General features: G+C 39.0%; 1 pseudogene; it reads left to right on the forward strand.

Moving 5' to 3' along the window:
• Positions 1-7,855: 7,855 nt before the first annotated feature.
• On the forward strand, positions 7,856-8,089 carry LOC110136819 (V-type proton ATPase subunit e 1 pseudogene; annotated as a pseudogene).
• Positions 8,090-19,104: the final 11,015 nt, after the last annotated feature.

Consider the following 19,104-nt stretch of genomic DNA (forward strand, 5'->3'; position numbering starts at 1 on the left):
CAAGAAGCAAGGGGTTTCAGAATCCTTTTGGAACATTTTATGGGTCAAAGAGTTTCAAAATCATTTGTTTCAGTTGAAGAATCCAGAGAAAAGGAACCCGGTGCAAAGCTGTCTGAATTTGGCAAAGTGAGGATTTTGGAGCAGTAAATGGCTTAACAGAAATACATGGGATGCTTTGAAATGAACTCAGTGATTTCTTTTCCATTCTTTTTTTAAATTAAAACAAAATTTATTAGGGTATGGTTCCTTTACAGTGTTGTGTTAGTTTATGCTGTACCATGAAGTGAAACAGCTTTATGCATACATGTGCCCCCACCATGAAGTGAAACAGCTTTATGCATACATGTAACCCCCCCACCCTCTTGACCTCCCTTCACTCCCACTCCTCCCACCCCTGATCCCACCTATCTAGGTCATCACAGAGCACCAGGCTGAGCTCCCTGTACTGACTTTCAGTTTTCTTTTATAAGTAGCTGCATAATTTTTGCTAGCAGGGAGGGACAAGTTGGAACTTAAGCATCTATTAACGTGGAAAAACATGGGCAAGTGAGGCAGACCTGGGTTTCAGTCCCAGCTCTATCACCTACTGACAGGATCACCCTAGATAAATGTTCAAACTTCTCACATCTTTAGCTCTCTCAACTGTGACTTAATAATTCTCTTTTGGGGATGTTAACATGAGGATCTTTGTACATTGCTTTGTACACAAGCTGTCACTCAATAAGCCATAGCTACTATTCTTCCTCGACACCTGGAACATAGCTGAAGGTTAATCAGTTTTGGAGGAAAGGAAGGAAAGAGGACGATGCCTAAAGTCACGGAAGTTTCTCTTTTTACAAGTGTCATTTCCCTTTCCCAAGTGATCACTGAACTTCTCTCTTGCTCTTCCTTGCTTTCCTCATGCTGATCCTGTTTTCTCTTGCCCTCCACTAACATCTTTTTACTCTTGATTATAATGAATCAATATTCCTTGAGCTTCCTCTATGCAACAGTCACTCAGGTATCTAGAAGAAAATTAAAGTAAGACAAAGATCCTCCCTTCAAAGCACTACTACTTACAGTTCAGCAAAAAATACAAGACATAAACCTGTAATATAAAGAAGCAGGAAAATGTGTAATATAAGTTTACTAACGTGCTTTGGGATAAAAATGGGGAAGGGCTTCCTATAAGCCACAGCATTTGTGTTGGACTTAAGCAGGATTTGGACTTGCAGAAAAAGAGCCAAATGACATCCAGGATAGGAACCAGCAAAAGTCAATGGATGCTGCATAAGAAGGGTAACACAATTTATCATAGTGACTAGAAGAAACCAAATACCTACTGTGTGTCAGGCGCTATTCTAAATGCTTTACATGTATGATTTAACTTAATTATGAAAACAAAATACAAAGATAAATTATTATAGGTTCAAAATATCTATTTCTGTCTTGATTAAAATTAATATGTGCTCAGAGGGTACAGGCTCCAACAAAAGGAAGCTTAAGACAGAACAGCTGAGCTATTAGCACGGTGCTTTCAGGACACAGAGTACTAAGTCATTTTAACTTCTTTTTTACAATAACTGTAAGAAAGAAGATAAGACTATTCACCAGTTAGGTAGTTTGAATATACAAACACAGGGCCTGAAGGGATGAAGAAACTTTCTTACCACTTCCATACTTAAGCTGTATCTTATCATTACAAAATTCTGTGGTTTGTTTATAAGAAGTTCTCTATGGTAATCATCTACCCTAATTACAATAAACCTTAACATTGAGGCTGTGATACTTATTTTCATTAAATTATATTCATTGTTAGAGAAGATTACACTTACTTATGAATCATAATAGTAACTGGTTTTCTTACATTTAACCTTATAAAAGGCTGTCATATTCTTTTGGAGTTAGGAAACATCTGGTTTTTCCTTTCCTTGTAAAATTATGTAAGTAAAAACTAAATAGTGATTTTAGTAGAATTATCTTTAGTAGTCAATGCAGGTATCTTGGCATTTCACTGGTAGGTTATTTTGGTACTACCCCATTTGTATTCTATTACGAGTTAATCACTAAAGGGGTGTTGTCTATAAGCTTAAATTATATTAATACATAATGGCCCTTCTCTGGGAACCCTGACTCCCAGGTAAGGAGCATTAAGCTACAGTACCTGTCTTTAGCACACAGGAAGCATCCCGACCAGGCCTTCAAGTGAACGGCTGCCATAAGAATGAAATGAACACCTCCTCTGGAGGCTGAGAACCAGGAAATGTTTGGCTTTACTCCCGGCCCCGCTAGTATAAAAGGAGCTTGAATTCTAACTCAGACAAGATGGTTCTTTGGAACACGAGTCCACCATCTTATTGGTCTGTTGGCTTTCTGAATTAAGTCGCTATTCCTTGCCCCAACAACTTGTTTCTCAATTTATCGGCTTCTAGTGTGGCGAGCATGTGCGCTTGGGCTCGGCATCACTTTGTTCGGGAATTCTTCCTCGTGTCTCTGCATCACTTCCTCTTTCCTACTATTCAGGTCTTCAGATGGCTGTTGAAATTTCTCTTCTGAGTGAGCCTCTTGGACTTTACTACACAAAATAGGAATCATTTGCCCATGGTCATCTATTTATTTAGTGCTATTTTATTATATTCATAACTCTCATCATGAAAAGAATTATATCATTCATATATTTGTACTTACTTGACTAGCTCTCCCACTCACTGAAGGCTCCAAGAGGGTAGGGTGTTTTTTGTTGCTTTGTTTTTCACGGCTGAATCCCTGCAGTGTAGGAAAGTACCTGGAACATGGTAGAGGGTCATTAAATATTGCTGCATGAATGAACAAATAACTGAATAAGATGAATGTGCCCAGCTTCAAGGAGATCTTGTGAAAATCTTTGCTTCTTTCCCTCTGGCATCACATTAAAGACAGTCAAGAGTTTTAAGTTCAGTAGTTTTCCAAGAATGTGTGCATTTAAAAGGAAGTGTCTAGGAAGCAATAGCAAACCACAAGCTAGTAGAATGACTGTCTAATGCAGGCATTCAGAGCCTGTGCCTAATTGGTATTTTTAAATATAAAAGGATGATTTAACAGGGATTAAATTTTTCTATCTACTTTTATTTTTATGGTTTTCATGTGTGTGTGTGTGTGTGTGTATACATATAAGGAGAGACAACAACTAGATAGAAGATATTTTAAAATATTGAAGCTTCTTTAATAATAGCAAAAGACATAACACTTCTACAGGAAACTTAACTAGAAATGTAGACAACATATATAAAGAAAACTGTAAGACTCCCTGATAAAGACGCAATGTAAACTTTTCTAACTGATATTTTTGAGCAGAGGTATTAACCCTTAACACATCACCTAACTGCTAAGCAGTGTCAACACTAAGAGTCATAAAGGATGACAATGTTGAATTTTAACTGATCCTAGAGAATGGCGAAGGTTGAGAAATCCTGTCTATCTTTGTGTCCTGGAAAATGATTTACTGCGAAATATCACCCTTCTTCATATAACATAGATAAGACTCATGGATTCGCCACTTGTTTACTTGTGACAAGGTCAGACACAGTCCTTTCAAATTTCCATTCTTTGTCTCATAAGTAGTTACTGAACTACTTGTCCCCACTGATCAATGGATACAAAATACTTCTGATTTTGTACTTCTCTCCTTCCCCTAAGTGCCTGAACCTTGTCCCTCACTCAGGTCAGCACACGGCCGGTACTGAGAATGCACCAGGCTCAGGGTGAAATGTCTTTACTGTCTGATCATGTCACCCTTTCCTCCTGCCTCCCCATACTCAGTTCTTCCCAACCGGTTTAGGACTCTCTATGACTTTGCCTAACTCTCGAGACTTTTGCGGATCTTAGGGTCACAGTACTCTCACTCCCTTCCACTCCCACCTTGCAATAATCTCTTTCATAAAAAAAAAGTCTCCTTGATAAGTTTGAATTTGTTATTTAACAAAGTTTAAGAAAGTATAAAGTATAACAAAGTATAAAGAAAACTGAGCACCAAAGAACTGATGCTTTTGAACTGTGGTGTTGGAGAAGACTCTTGAGAGTCCTTGGACTGCAAGGAGATCCAACCAGTCCATCCTGAAGGAAATTAGTCCTGAATATTCATTGGAAGGACTGATGCTGAAGTTGAAACTCTAATACTTTGGCCACCTGATGCGAAGAGAAAGACCCTGAGGCTGGGAAAGATTGAAGGCAGGAGGAGAAGGGGATGACAGAGGATGAGTTGTTTGGATGGCATCACTGACTCAATGGACATGAGTTTGAGTAAACTCTGGGAGTTGGTGATGGGCAGGGAGGCCTGGCGTGCTGCAGTCTATGGGATTGCAAAGAGTCAGACACCAATAAGCAACTGAAGTGAATTATGACTTCTTTCCTTCTACTATCTTCAGGTTTTGTGTGTTTTTCCTGTTAATTTCTTTAGGTGTCACGTTAGATTGCTAGCAATTAATTCTTGTTTTCTGAGGTAAGCTTTCATTGCTATAAACTTCCCTCTGAGAAGTGTTTTGCTCCAACCCATAGGTTTTGGATCATTCTCTTGCATCTGGTGTCTACCCACGGGTGGGTAAGGCTGGTTCAGGGCCTACAGCAGACTCTGGAGGGAAAGGCAGGGACCCCTCCATGTGGAACTGGAGACAGAACAACTTGGATTCCCATTCTTCTCTTCCATGAACCAACTTTAAAAGTTATTTCACCCCTTTTTTAATATAACCATGGATTTATTTTATTAAAATTTTTTAATGTTTAAATTTTTATATGATTTAAAATGTTACCTTCCATTTTTAGTTATTACAGTATATTGACTATATCCCCCATGGTTTTCTAAATTTAGTTTTTATTTTATATTAGAATATAATTGAGCTACAATTTTTGCAGTACAGGTGTACTGCAAAGTGATTCAGTTACACATATGCTTAATTGCCTCTGTTGTGTCTGATTCTTTGTTCCCCTATAGACTGTAGCCCACCAGGCTCCTCTGTCTATGGGATTCTCCAGGCAAGAATACTGGGGTTGGTTGCCATGCCCTCCTCCAGGGGATCTTCTCAGCTCAGGGATCAAACCTGAGTCTCCTGCATTGCCGGCAGATTCTTTACCACTGAGTCACCGGGGAAGCCCCCAGTTACACATATACATATACCCATTCTTTTTCAGATTCTTTTCTCATATAGATTATTACAGAATATTTAGTAGAGTTCCTTGTGCTATACAGTAGGTCCTTGTTGATTATGTTTTATATGTTGTAGTGTGTATATCTTAATCCAAGACTCCTAATTTATCCCTCCTCCCCCAGCCTTTCCCCTTGGGAAACCATAAATTTGTTTTTCAAGTCCACGAGTCTGTTTCTGTTTTGTAAAATAAGTTAATCTGCATCATTTTTTAGGTTCCACATGTAAGTGATATCATATGATATTTGTCTTTCTCTTTTACTTCACTTAGCACGGTAATCTCTAGGTTCATTCATATTGCTGCAAATAGCCTTATTTCATTCTTTTTTTTTTGCTGAGTAATATTCCATTGTGTATATATACCATGTTTTCTTTATTTTTCTGTCAATGGACTTTGAGGTTTTTTGCATGTCTTGACTATCGTAAATAGTGCTGCTACGAACATTGGAGTGCATGTATCTTTTTGAATTATGGTTTTCTTTGGATACATAACCAGAAATGGATCATATGGTAACTGTTTTTAGTTTTTTAAGGGATTTCCATAATGGCTGTACCAGTTTACATTCCCATCAACAGCATTAGGAGGGTTCCTTTTTCTCCACACCCTCTCTAGCATTTATTATGTATAGACTTTTTAATAATGGACATTCTGAGTGATGTGAGGTGATACCTCATTGTGGTTTTCACTTGCATTTCTCTAAGAATGAGTGATGTAGAGCATCTTTTCATGTGTTTTTGGGCCATCTGTACGACTTCTTTGGAGAAAAGTCTATTTAGATATTCTGCCCATTTCTTGACTGGATTGTTTATTTTTGTGATAGTGAGTTGCATGAGCTGTTTGTATATTTTAAAGATTAATCCCTTGTTGGTTGCATCATTCACAAATATTTTCTCCCATTCTGTGGGCTGTCTTTTTCTTTATGGTTTCCTTTGCTATGCAAAAGCTTTTGACTTTTTTTTTTTAAATAAGTAGCCTTTACTATGAGTTTGTTCTTTTTTCTTTATTTTTAATTGAAGGATAATTGCTTTACAGTAGTGTTTTGATTTCTAGCTTTGAACTTTAATTAGATCCTACTTGTTCATTTTTATTTCCACTACTCTAGGAGGTGGATCCAAAAAGATACTGTTGCAATTTGTGTCAAAGTATGTCCTGTCTATGTTTTTCTCATAAGAGTTTCAGGGCATCTGGTCTTCCATTGACATCTTTAACCCAATTTGAGTTGTTGTGTAAGGTGTTAGCGGCTGTTCTATTTTTATTTTTTACATGTAGTTTTCAAGTTTTCCCAACACCACTTATGGAAGAGACTGTCTTTATTATATAGTCTTGCATTCTTTGTTGTAGATTAATTGACCACAGGTGCATGGTTTACTTCTGAGCTTTCTATCCTCTTCCATTGGTCTGTATTTCTGTTTTCTTGTGCCAATACCATACTGTCTTGATTATTGTTATTCTGGAGAAGGAAATGGCAACCCACTCCAGTATTCTGGCCAGGAGAATCCCATGGACAGAGGAGCTACAGTCCATGGGGGTCACAAAGAGTCAGACAAGAGTGAACATGCAGCACGTAGTATAATCTGAAGTCAGGGAGCCTGATTTCTCCAACTCCATTTTTCTTTCTCAGGATTGCTTTGGCTATTCAGCGTCTTTTGTGTTTCTATACAGACTTAAAACTTTTTTGCTTTAGTTCTGTGAAAAGCGCCATTGTTAATTTCATAGGGATTGCATTGAATTTGTCTTGGGTAGTATAGTCATCTTGACAATATTGAATCTTCCAACCCAATAACATGGTATATCTTTCCATCTCTTTGTGTCATCTTCGATTTCTTTTGTCAGTATCTTACAGTTTTCAGAGTACAGGTCCTTTGTCTTCTTAGGTATGTTTATTCTTCGGTACTTTATTCTTTTTGTTGTGATGGCACATGACCTTGTTTCCTTAATTTTTCTTTCTGATCTTTCACTGCTAGTGTATAGATATGCAAGAGATTTCTGTGTATTAATTTTGTACCCTACAACTTTAATGGATGAATTCTAGGAGTTTTCTGGTAGCATCTTTACTTTCCATTTACAGTTATTACAGAATAGTGGCTATATTCCACATGTTATACAATACATCCGTGAGCTTATCTTACATGCAGTAGTTTGTACCTGTCATTCCCACCCTTCTATATTCCATCTCCCACTCCCCACTTGTAACTGTGTGTTTTGTCCTCTATGAGTCTGCTTCTTGTTTGTTTTAGTCGCTCATCTGTTGTATTTTTTAGATTCCATATATAAATGATATCATTTGGTATTTCTCTTTCTCTGTATAACTTATTTCACTTAGCATAATGCCTTCCAAGTCCATCCATGTTGTTGCAAATGGCAAAATTTAGTTCTTTTTTATGGCTGAGTGGTATCCTATTGCATGCATGTAGATATATATATGTATGCTTATATGTAGATATATACATATATGTATATGTAGGTAAAACTTCTTTATCCATTCATCTGTTAATTGACACTTTAGTTGCTGTTAGTTCACCTCTTTGAGCTTCCATTTCTTTACGAGTAAATAAAGATAATGATATGTTTAAAAAAGAAAATAACTTTGCTATTAGAAAGCTATGAGAGAGATACATAACTTGGTACTGGCATAGACCAGACACTTAATAAACATGAGCTTCATTTCCTCTATCACAAGCACAGAGCGTGAGACCGCATGGCCTATCCTGGCCACACCGTGCCTCTTAGTGTGATGAGTATGTTCTGGGTCTTCACCGGCTTCCTGGTGCCCTGGTTCATCCCTAAGGATCCCAAACAAGGAGTTATCATCAGTATGTTGGTGACCTGTTCCGCTTGTTCCTCTTTTGGCTGATTGCGATTCTGGCCCACATCAGGCCTCTCTTTAGAACACGACTGAAAAATGAAACTCTGGTACCTTGAGTATCATTGACCTTGAGGAAGAAGGCTTGCTTGCCTGTGATCAGTCATTGAGTCACAAAGAGAACTCCTCTAGATGCAAAATCACTTCCATACCCAGACCACCTTCCTTGATTTGCCCCCTTTGGCCATCAGCTGCCTTAAATGTTCACACCACATTTGAACATCTTATTCTACATTGCAGTAATTTTTTCCTATCACCATTTTTACACTTTGATGAGTGATGTGCCCGCTTAATCTAAAGTGTGCTGCCTCAGTGAAATGATTAGGTACTCTTCTGAGATCAAAAGTACTGTTCTTCTGAGAGATAATGTTACTCTCTCCTTGGAACCAGTGATTTTGAAGATGGCTCCTACATGCTCACAACATGATAATCAGTGAAGTGTTGAAAAATGTTAACATGACAATAAGACTCCAGGGGGGCTGTCAGTAGGAAAACTTGTTCAGAGGGAAAATTTGTCCCACCAGAATTATACCAAAGTGCATTATCAGGATGAATTTCTTATTTATACTACCTTTTGGGATAATTTCTTTTTCTGCTTTCAAAAAAAAAAAAAATCCACAAAGTGTGGTTTAAATAAATGTGAATATGACTTTGTCCCATTGAGCAGGTCAGAAGAAGTTCTTGTTTGTACAGATCTTTCTCAACAAAGGTAAGTTAGGCCCTACTTAGATCTGTGCTATTTGTGAACAATTTTATATTCACCTCCCAAGGGGAAACTAAGCCACCCACCATTAAATGAATCCACAAGGACACCTACAACATATATGCATTGATTCTTCTTGATATGGAATCTCCCACAGTATCATTTTTCTGGGCTCCTCTCTTAGATTTTCAAATGTTTTGGATTAGGTGCTCATTTATTTTCTGTCTTTATTATTCTGAGTCCCCACATTTCTAATGCCTTTTAGACATGCAGGCATGAGTTTTGATCAATGCTGTAGCATTATTCATGCAATATGATTTCTTTTTATTATAATTTCAGCTGGAAGACTGCTCTCTTTTTTTGTCATGCAAGCACAGACTTGCTACAAAGAAATTTTTGTTGCAATGTCTTGTAGACTAAATACAGTAACGCCTTGTATTTTCATGATCAGCATTCTGGTATTTAATAATCCCTTGATACCAAACATCTTATGCTATATAATAGTTTTATTTTTAAGAATTTATTTTCCCTGGTAATGATTTTCAATATGGAAAGAAAAATACTGCTTTTATTTAGTCTCAAACATACTCCATAGTTATATTCTAAAAATAGTTTAAACTCAGTACTTTGATCAGATGCCAAAGCAATCATAATTAGCTCAAAAGGGTCAAATATCCAGAGTATCTCAATTTGGAGTATTCAAAAGACAATTATGCCATCAGCCTCAATAAGTCACGGTAAGTCATGACGTGGCAGGTTTCACTGTATTTGATGAGATTTAGCAGAGATTTTGCTTTGGACTCCCCTGGTGGCTCAGATGGTAAAGCGTCTGTCTACAATGCAGGAGACCTGGGTTCGATCCCTGGGTTGGGAAGATTCCCTGGAGAAGGAAATGGCAACCCACTCCAGTACTCTTGCCTGGAGAATCCCATGGACGGAGGAGGCTGCTGCAGGCTCCTGTCCATGGGGTCGCAAAGAGTCGGACACGACTGAGTGACTTCACTTTCACCTTCCTTTGCTATTTTTAATCTCCCACTCATTTAACTACAGTACTCAAGAAGTATGATATCTGGATCATTTATATGTGGAATCTAAACTATGGCACAAATGAGCCTATCTACAAAACCGAAAGGGAGTCATAGACATAAAGAACATACTTGTGGATGCCAAATGGAAGTGGGTGGAGAGAGAAGACTGGAAGTTTGGGGTTGGTAGATGGTAGATAGCCAGGTGGGCTGCTGTCCATAGCGTCACACAGAGTCAGACATGACTGAAGCAACTTAGCATGCATGCACTGCAGAAGGAAATGGCAACCCACTCCAGTATTCTTGCCTGGAGAATCCCAGGGACAGGGGAGCTGCCATCTGTGGGGTTGCACAGAGTTGGACATGACTGAAGCGACTTAGCAGCAGCAGCAGACGATAAATGCAAACTGTTACACTTAGAATGGATAAACAAGGTCCTAATGTATAGCACAGGGAACTATATTCAATATCCTGTAATAAACCCATAGTGGAGAAGAATCGGAAAAAGAATGTATATATATGTACAACTCAGTCACTTTTCTGTAGAGCAGAGATTGGCATGACCTTGTAAATCAACTATACTTCAATTTTAAAAAAGCATGATATCTAGTTACCTTAAATAGTCACACATTTGCAAGTAGAGACAGTATCTCTTGATCTGTCATGTGCTTTACGCTGAAAGCTGATGTTATAAATTGAATCTAATGAGAAGAATTAAATCAACTCAGATTTTTAATTAAGGCTACTGGGAGAGTAGAAGACTGTAGCTAGCATTTATTCCATGCTAAAACTGCATTAATTCATTGTGTGTGGATTAACTTTACCTTTATAAGAATTAAGCTGTTTTTGGTTAAGAGTTAAGAGTTGCTATTTGATCCATCAAGTCCAAAGAGATTTTGGAATTGGTTGAATGTGAAAGACTGCATTGTAAGGATCAGAGACACATTCCACTGCTGTTAGAACCAGTCCTAAATGCAACCCTGTCGAGAAGCGTCTCCTTGAAGAACTTCTGAAGCCTCCAGGATCATAAGCTTTGGTTGTTATTTCAGTAATGCCAAAGTGGGGGGTGGGTGGGAAGCTCTGTGGGCAGCCGTTGAGTATACAGAATCACGCTATGTATAATTGGAGGGTGTAGTCTCAGATTCCAGCTGCATAAAGTCATGAGCAGACTGAATCTCATGTCATCAATGGTTGTATTAAAAAAGCCTCAGTCTCTGACATGGGATTCCTGCTGCTTTCACCAAAATGATCCTTGCTTCCTGGGGATGATGACATAGAAGGAATTCAAGTGGATTTTGAGATTAAGGATGTTGGTTTTTCTCAGAATGTGTATGAATTTTTAACATTTTATTGAAGTATAAAAGAAAGAAGAAAAGAAAGTGAAGTCGCTCAGTCATGTCCGACTCTTTGCGACCCCATGAACTGTAGCCTACCAGGCTCCTCCATCCATGGGATTTTCCAGGCGAGAGTACTGGAGTGAGTTGCCATTTCCTTCTCCAAGAGATCTTCCCAACCCGGGGGTTGAACCTGGGTCTCCCACATTGTAGGCAGACGCTTTACTGTCTGAGCCCCCAGGGAAGTCCTTATTGAAGTGTATAGTTGATTTCTAATGTGTCAATTTCTGCTGTATAGCAAAGTGATTCAGTTAAACATATATATATATGTATATATATATATACACATTCTTTTTCAATATCCTTTTCCATTATGACTTATCACAGGATTTTTTTTTAAAGTATATTCTTTCTTTTTTATTTTTTAAAACATTTGTTTATTTTTAATTGGAGGATAATTGCTTAACAATGTTGTGCTGGTTTCTGCCACACAATAACATGAATCAGCCAAAGGTCTACATATGTCCCCTCCTCTCCCCACTCCACGACCCATCCAACCTCTAGGTTGTCGCAGAGTACCAGGTTAAGTTCCCTGCATTATATAGCAAATTCTCATTATCTATCTTACATATGATAATGTATATGCTTCAGTGTTATATCTCAATTCACCCACCCTCTCCTTTCCCCACTGTGCCCACGAGTCTGTTCTTTATGTCTGTGTCTCTATTGCTACCCTGCAAATAGGTTCATCAGTACTATTTTTCTAGATTCCATATGTATGCATTAATACATGATATTTTTTCTCTTTTTGACTTACTTCATTCTATAACAGACTCTAGGTTCATCTACCTCACTAGAACTGACTCATTCTGTCTTATGGTTGAGTAATATTTCTTTGCATATATGTACCACATCTTCTCTGTCCATTCATCTGTTGATGGACATCTAGGTTGCTTCCATGTCCTGACTATTGTAAATAGAACTTTAATGAACTTTGGGGTATGTACCAAATGTCTTTTAGAATTGTGGTTTTCTTAGGGCGTATGCCCAGTAATGAGATTGCTAGGTCATATGGTAGCTTTACTCCTAGTTTTTAAAGAAATATTCATACTGTTCTCCATAGAGGCTGTATCAATTTACATTTCTACCCACTGTGTGAGAGGGTTCCCTTTTCTCCACATTCTCTCTACAAATTGATTGTTTGTAGATTTTTTGATGAAGGCCATTCTGACCAATATGAGGTGATATACCTCACTGTAGATTTGATTTGCATTTCTCTAACAATAAGTGATGTTGAACATTTTTTCATGTGTTAATTAGCCATTTGTGGGTCTTCTTTGGAAAATGTCTTCTGCCAATTTTTTGATTGAGTTATGTGTTTTTCTGATATTTAGTTGCGTGAGCTACTTGTATATTTTGGAGATTAATCCTTTGTCAGTTGATTCATTTGCAACAATGTCCAGCAGCACATCTTTATTTTTGATGCAGCACATCTAGACCTGGTGGTTGTTATATCTTCTCTTCTGAGATTCAATGTAGATATGGCCACTATGCTTGGAAACCTAAGAGAACTAGATGGATGGATGTCTGAGAATCACCATGCCTGGTAAAATAAAATTTAAGTTAAGGATTTCCTATGTGCAGATCTCTGAAGGCCTGGCACATGCAGTGATGACTATACACCAGTGGATGTCACTCTCAGAACACACAAATGTGCTCTCAGACCTCTGGTAAGGCAAGGCAGACACTCCACAGATGTTTGCTTCTTCCCCCAGGGTCGTGGGAAGTACTGTTGGTGTCCAGATGTCACCCATCATTATAGAGTCCTCCACACTGTATCTTCATCCAAGGGTAGAAAGAAAAATTGTGGAATGCTTTGCAAACATGCTTTTATCTATAGGAATGGTGTCCATTGATGGATGGAATTTGGAGAATGCTTCTGAGTGAGTTAATAGCATTTTAAAATGTGGTTTGGCTGTAATCAAATTGCCTCTTGGAAGGAAAGTAGGAGATTCAGGCATAGACATGGGAAGAACATCCACTTTTCACTTCTGTATCTGTTGTTTGTAGTTTTGTTTGTAGTTTGTTAATAATGCTAATATATCATTCAAAAGTAAAGATTAAAGAATAATAATATCTGGCAAAATCTTCATAGTATTCTCTTTTTTCTTTGAATATTTGTCCTATTACTTACTTGAGGACATTTCTGTTATGGAAAAAAACACTGATAATGTTCTCTGCAACGTTACAGATTTCTGTTCTTCAAACTGGTCTCCCATTCAGACATTAATTCATATTCACTTATTTACATTTTTATCATGCACTTAACTATGTATTACTTGTTGGTCAGGTGCTGGGGTACACTGGCAAATAGAAAAACACAAGTTTTTAAAAGAACTCTGATAAGAATTAGAATTGAAGAAACACATTGACTGTAGTTATGCTTGTCTGGTTCATTTACAAATAATTAAAAGATGCTTGCTCCTTGGAAGGAGAGCTGGGACAAACCTAGACAGTGTATTAAGAAGCAAAGACATCATTTTGCCAACAAAGGTCTATATAGTCAAAGCTACGATTTTTCCAGTAGTTATGTATGGGTTTTAGAGTTGGAAGATAAAGAAGGCTGAACACTAAAAAATTGATACTTTTGAATTGTGGTGCTGGAGAAGACTCTTGAGAGTCCCTTGGACTGCAAGCAGCTCCAACCAGTCAATCCTAAAGAAAATCCACCCTGAATATTCACTGGAAGGACTGATGCTGAAGCTGAAGCTCCAATAATTTGGTCACCTGATGGGAAGAAACAACTCATTGGAAAAGACCCTGATGCTGGGAAAGATTGAAGGCAGGAGGATAAGGGGACTCCAGAAGATGAGATGGTTGGATGGTATCACTGATTCAGTCGATGTGAATTTGAGAAACTCCGGGAGATGGTGAAGGACAGGGAAGCCTGGCGTGCTGCAGTCCATGGAGTCAAAAAGTGTTAGACACAAGTTAGCAACTGAACAATAACAGCAACAAAGTGTACCATAAAACATATAGGTTATAATTTTATAAGAGTAAAAATGTATTGTGAAGTTGACAAGATAAAATGTTTTCCACATATGGGAATGTAACATGGTATAATTTGTTGTCAGAACAATTTGGACATTTTCTCAGAAATCTCAGGAGTCATCAGAATTTTTGACTCAGCAACTTTACCTATAAAAATCATTTTTATGTGACAAAGATACACTTATGTGGAAGAAAAATCAGAAGCAGGAAAGAGGTATAGTAATCATGCGTTAGCAGAACAAAGCCGACAGGATATAGCTGTTGACAAAGCCTAATACACAGTTGGCTAAAAAAAATCCAAACATCCCTTCCCCTTTGGATAGCTTTGTTTCACTTTTGAACTATGTAAAGTCCCAGACAGGTGAATGACAAGACGTGAGTCCTTTTTACTTTGACTCTTGAGGGAGGGACTGGATAATGCCCTGTGTTACCAGCAGTAATATACACAATGCAATGCACCCCACCAGAGAGGCAAAGTTGTGTTTTAGGCAAAACAAAAACAAAAACCTGATACAAGTCCATTATGGTTAACATGGGTAAAGTGAACTTCTCCTGGTCTATTCGGTTTCAGTTCTGTCTATTGATAAGATTGAACTTCAGGTTGAAGAAGATAGAACATAGTGAGGGTGGCACAACCATCTAAAGACGGGTTGAGATTCATCTGGCTGCCTTCAATGAGTTCAAGTCTCTAGAACGAGAAGATTAAATCCTGGGTTACCAACACAACTGGCAAATGAAATAATCTAATTGGCTTCAGAGAGCTCTGTCCCACTGTGAAGTAGAGAGGTGCTGGAAAGCTGAGCATAAGCAAAGATTGTTTTCACTTTTCTAAGAGTAAAGAAGACACTGACCATGTTAGGCTTTTGAAATGATGCTGAAGCTACTTAATTCTACTTCACATCAGGGTAGAGTTGAATGACATCAGGTGCAGGTTTCTCCTCATGTGCCCTGTTTAAGGCTCCCTTAAAGGACTTTGTTAAAGGGCTGCTTTAACAAAGAACCAAAACCTGGGTGGCTCAAAGCAACAGAAATTCATTCTTTAATAGTTCTGGAGGCTTACAGTCCAAAATCCAAGTCTTGACAGGGCACACTCTCTCTAAAACCTGTAGGGAAAAACACTTTCTTGCCTCTTCCTGGCTATCAGTGAAAGTGATAATTGCTCAGTCGTGTCCAACTCTTTGCAACCCCATGGACTGTAGCCCGCCAGGCCCCTCTGTCCATGGGATTCTCCAGGCAAGAATACTGGAGTGGGTAGCCATTCCTTTCTCCAGGGGACTCTTCCCAAGCCAGGGGTCAAACCCAGGCCTCCTGCTTACAGGCAGATTCTTTACCAGCTGAGCCAGCAGGGAAGCTGCTGGTAGCTGTCAATTCTTGATGTTCTCTGCCTCTGTCATCATTTGGCATTTTCCCTGCATGTCTGTCTCTGCACATGACACTTTCCTCTTCCTGTAAAAGCATCAGTCATGTTAGAGTCCACCCTAATGACCACATTATAACTTGATTGCATCTGCAAAACCCCTATTTCCAAGTAAGGTCCCTTTCACAGGTATGAGGAGTTAAGACTTCAAAATTATCTTTTTGAGGGACAAAACTCAATCATAACAGGCACCCTATTCTTTCTTTATCGTTTGTTACTTTGTTCTGTTCCCTATTCTATAGTCTGTGTATTCTCTTATCCACAATTGCTACCACCTCCCAACTCTTTCCCATATTTATTTTCAGTAGGATTATTTCCATTTTCCATACTCCAGTGACTATAGTAAATTTTGAGGTTTGTAAGTGTAAGCAAAAACGAGAAGGTTGGGAAATGTTCTATTGAGTGGTATCCAGCTTAAAGTAGGTCCCGAACAGCTTGACCTTACCCGCAGTAGTCATCCTTTCTGCCCTCAGCTTCCCCATGTGTAACATGACTTCACAACTTGCAAGCCTGCAGAGCAACAGCATGTGTGAACACCCTGGGGTAGCCAACATTTCTGAAACAGAGGTCTTTGATTAGGGGCAGTGATTGGGACAGACTAAAACAAGCCCTACTGTTTGGCGTCCTGGGATTGACAGATAAACTGCCTCCCCGTTTGGAACATCCTTGTTTCTCAGATCAACAATCTCTCTCTTGTTTTTGGCTCACACTTCAAGGTTTCTTGAAACCCAACATCTTAAGCCACCTCTAACAGAACAGAGGAACTGCAGAAGCCGCAGTTCCAGAGAGCCTACCAGACAAACAGTCAAGTTCAGCCTATAGGTCAGGTAGCTGTTTCTGTTGCATATCAAAGGATGCCTATTTTTCATCTCTCTACCATGATGCCAAAGAGGTAATAATAACGAAGTGTGAGGCTGTAAGGAACAGCCCTACATCAAATGCGTGTCCTTCTTTGATCCAACTGAGCCAGATGAGAGTGATTTTGCTGTCAAGAGAGCAAGGACAGAAGGCCAGCCAGTGCGGCAACATTTGAGCTGGGTGTGTGTCAATTAAGGACAGATGACTGTGCCTGTTCTAACTGGAGGCTAAGGAAGCTCAGCTTCCTTTGTTCAGAAACCAGATGTAGCCATTGGTATTCAAAAGTCAGTGTATAGAAATGAAGCTCCTGAGGGTTGAGAAAGATTGAGGTGTCTCCATTTTTCACCTTTTGTCTGTGGAATAATACCCTGAAGGCAGGAAGCTGAGTGGATGCATAGAAGCATCACTTCTTGTTCATTCTCATCTGGTTTGAATAAAAGCTAGCTTTTGTGCTACCAGGGAATAAAGCTCTCTCTCTCTCTCTCTGTCTCTCTCTCTCTATATATATATATATGTGTGTGTGTGTGTGTGTGTGTGTGTATACACACACACACATACAGTTTCTACTTTTTGGATAATCATTTTCCTAGACTACAATCAGATATTTTGAGTTGTACTTTGTTTCAAAGTGCAATTAATAACCACAAAAAGGATGGAACTCCACTTCGCTTGATAATGCTAATTTAGTATATTTTATCCTTGCTTTTAATCTTACTTGATAACAAGTACTGAAGAATTTTTCCTGCCTTTTGCATTGGCTTTCCAAATGCTGCTAAAGTGCTCTATTTCCTTCTATAATTTTCTACAGTTGTTGGTACCTTTGATCTCACACCAGGGATGAGAATTATCATGAAGACAAACACCCCATGTGTATGTATCAGTAGCAGCAAGGACACTGATTGCCTTTGAATGGCCAGACTCAGGCTTTTCCAGGAAAGCAGTGGTTGGCAACCTCAAGTTTTGGGGGGAACTCCATTTCCTGGTTTTCTGGTGCCAGTGATTCCACCTCTGGCCTCCTGGCCTTGTTAAGCATCTGGTAGATCTCATTTTAGAGATGAGATTAAAACTCCTTCAACTTCACCACCTAGAATAAGGGCGTTCACTCATTTTGCTTTATGGAAAATAAATGAACTTCAGCCAAGTATGAAAAAATCCATTCCTAAATTTCCTCTCGTATGCCTCAGTTTGGGACAAGGACCAACTTGCCAGGGTTGGTCTCATTGAGTCTAGCCCTCCTGGGTCTCTCAAAACAAATTTTGTTTCATGTTACTCTGCAAACAAAGTCAAAACTTCTTAAAAGGATTTATGAGACCCTTCATATCTTGGCATCTGCTTAATTCTCCATTCTTTTAGCCACACTGAATTACTCACTCACCACTGAGCCTCTACAAAACCAATGATCTCTTTAGAGAATGGCCTTTATCCACTGACTCACCATAGTCTAGGAATAAATTACAGTCCTTACCTCAAGGGATTGTTAAAGTATTCATTGACAAATTTTGATAATATGTGTAACTTATGTAGAACTGTGTCTGGCTTCATATGGGTTAGCTAACATTATTGTGATCCAGATTTTCGCCTAGCTATTACATTCCTCAGGGACCCCTTCATCCTGGTTCATTGACCCTGCAGGTACTCTCATAGTTCCCTGCGCTTATCCTTTCCATATGACTTACCAAACAGTATTATATTTTGGGAAAGATGCTGAGATGAGGTAGCACAGTCCTATGTGGGTGTTTAATACTGCTACCACAGAGTAGTTATACTTCGTCTCTTCTTGCTCTTTCCCGTATTCAATAGTCGAGTCACTTAAAAGAATTCCCAAACCACCCACCCTCAGAGACACCACATTAAAAGTTTTGCTTTCAAAGGAGGACGAGATGAAAGACATATCTGTGAAACATCCTGTTCCTTTCCTACTGGGCCCACAGAACTTCTTTCACAAACTTATTCTCTGCAGTGAGTCCAGGAAGCTGTTTCATTTCCCTGGAATGCGACACACTCTTTTTATCAAGTTTCTCTATCCCTGAAGGATAGGCTGCTTCGTGGAGCTCATCCTCTGTCGTGGGTCCTCCCTCACACTTGGTGATACCTGTTCAGAGGTATGCAATACACAGACAGGCAGGTATGTCTCATCACACACATTTTACTGCTGCTCCCAAGGCTATTGTCCATATCCTGGAAATGCCATAGGATACACGTAAAGTCTTGCCCCGTTGGCAGCTGTGATCATTGGCACTAGAAAATCACTGCTTTTCCCGCCCCATATTTCCTGGGAGTTCAGAGATGGAGGCCTGACTGTGTCTCAACACACAAGAGAAACCCAGGAGAGAGGTGAAGCATTCAGCTACTCTTCTGAAGACTGTCCGATGCTGTGGAGTGAGGTTTTGTGTCGACCAAATATCTGGGAAAATGACTGAAATTTTCATTTGCTATCCAGATGTTTCTATGTTCTGCTTCAATTTCCTTAATCTCATTTGGTCTCCTTGACATCAGGACAGCTGATCCATTTAGTAATCACTCCTCTCCACCTCCCACTAAATATTTCATTTGGTCTTACCCTGTACTCCCAAGCTCCTGCCTATTCCTGTTAACTGTTAACTCTAAACAGCTCTGGTTTTTCTGTAATTCACATGTAAATGAGCACGAAGTGAATAGGATATGGCATGGCAGAAAAGTGGCAGTCTTAATCCCAT

Source organism: Odocoileus virginianus, chromosome 11, assembly GCF_023699985.2.
Source record: "Odocoileus virginianus isolate 20LAN1187 ecotype Illinois chromosome 11, Ovbor_1.2, whole genome shotgun sequence".
Classification (NCBI taxonomy): Eukaryota; Metazoa; Chordata; class Mammalia; order Artiodactyla; family Cervidae; genus Odocoileus; species Odocoileus virginianus.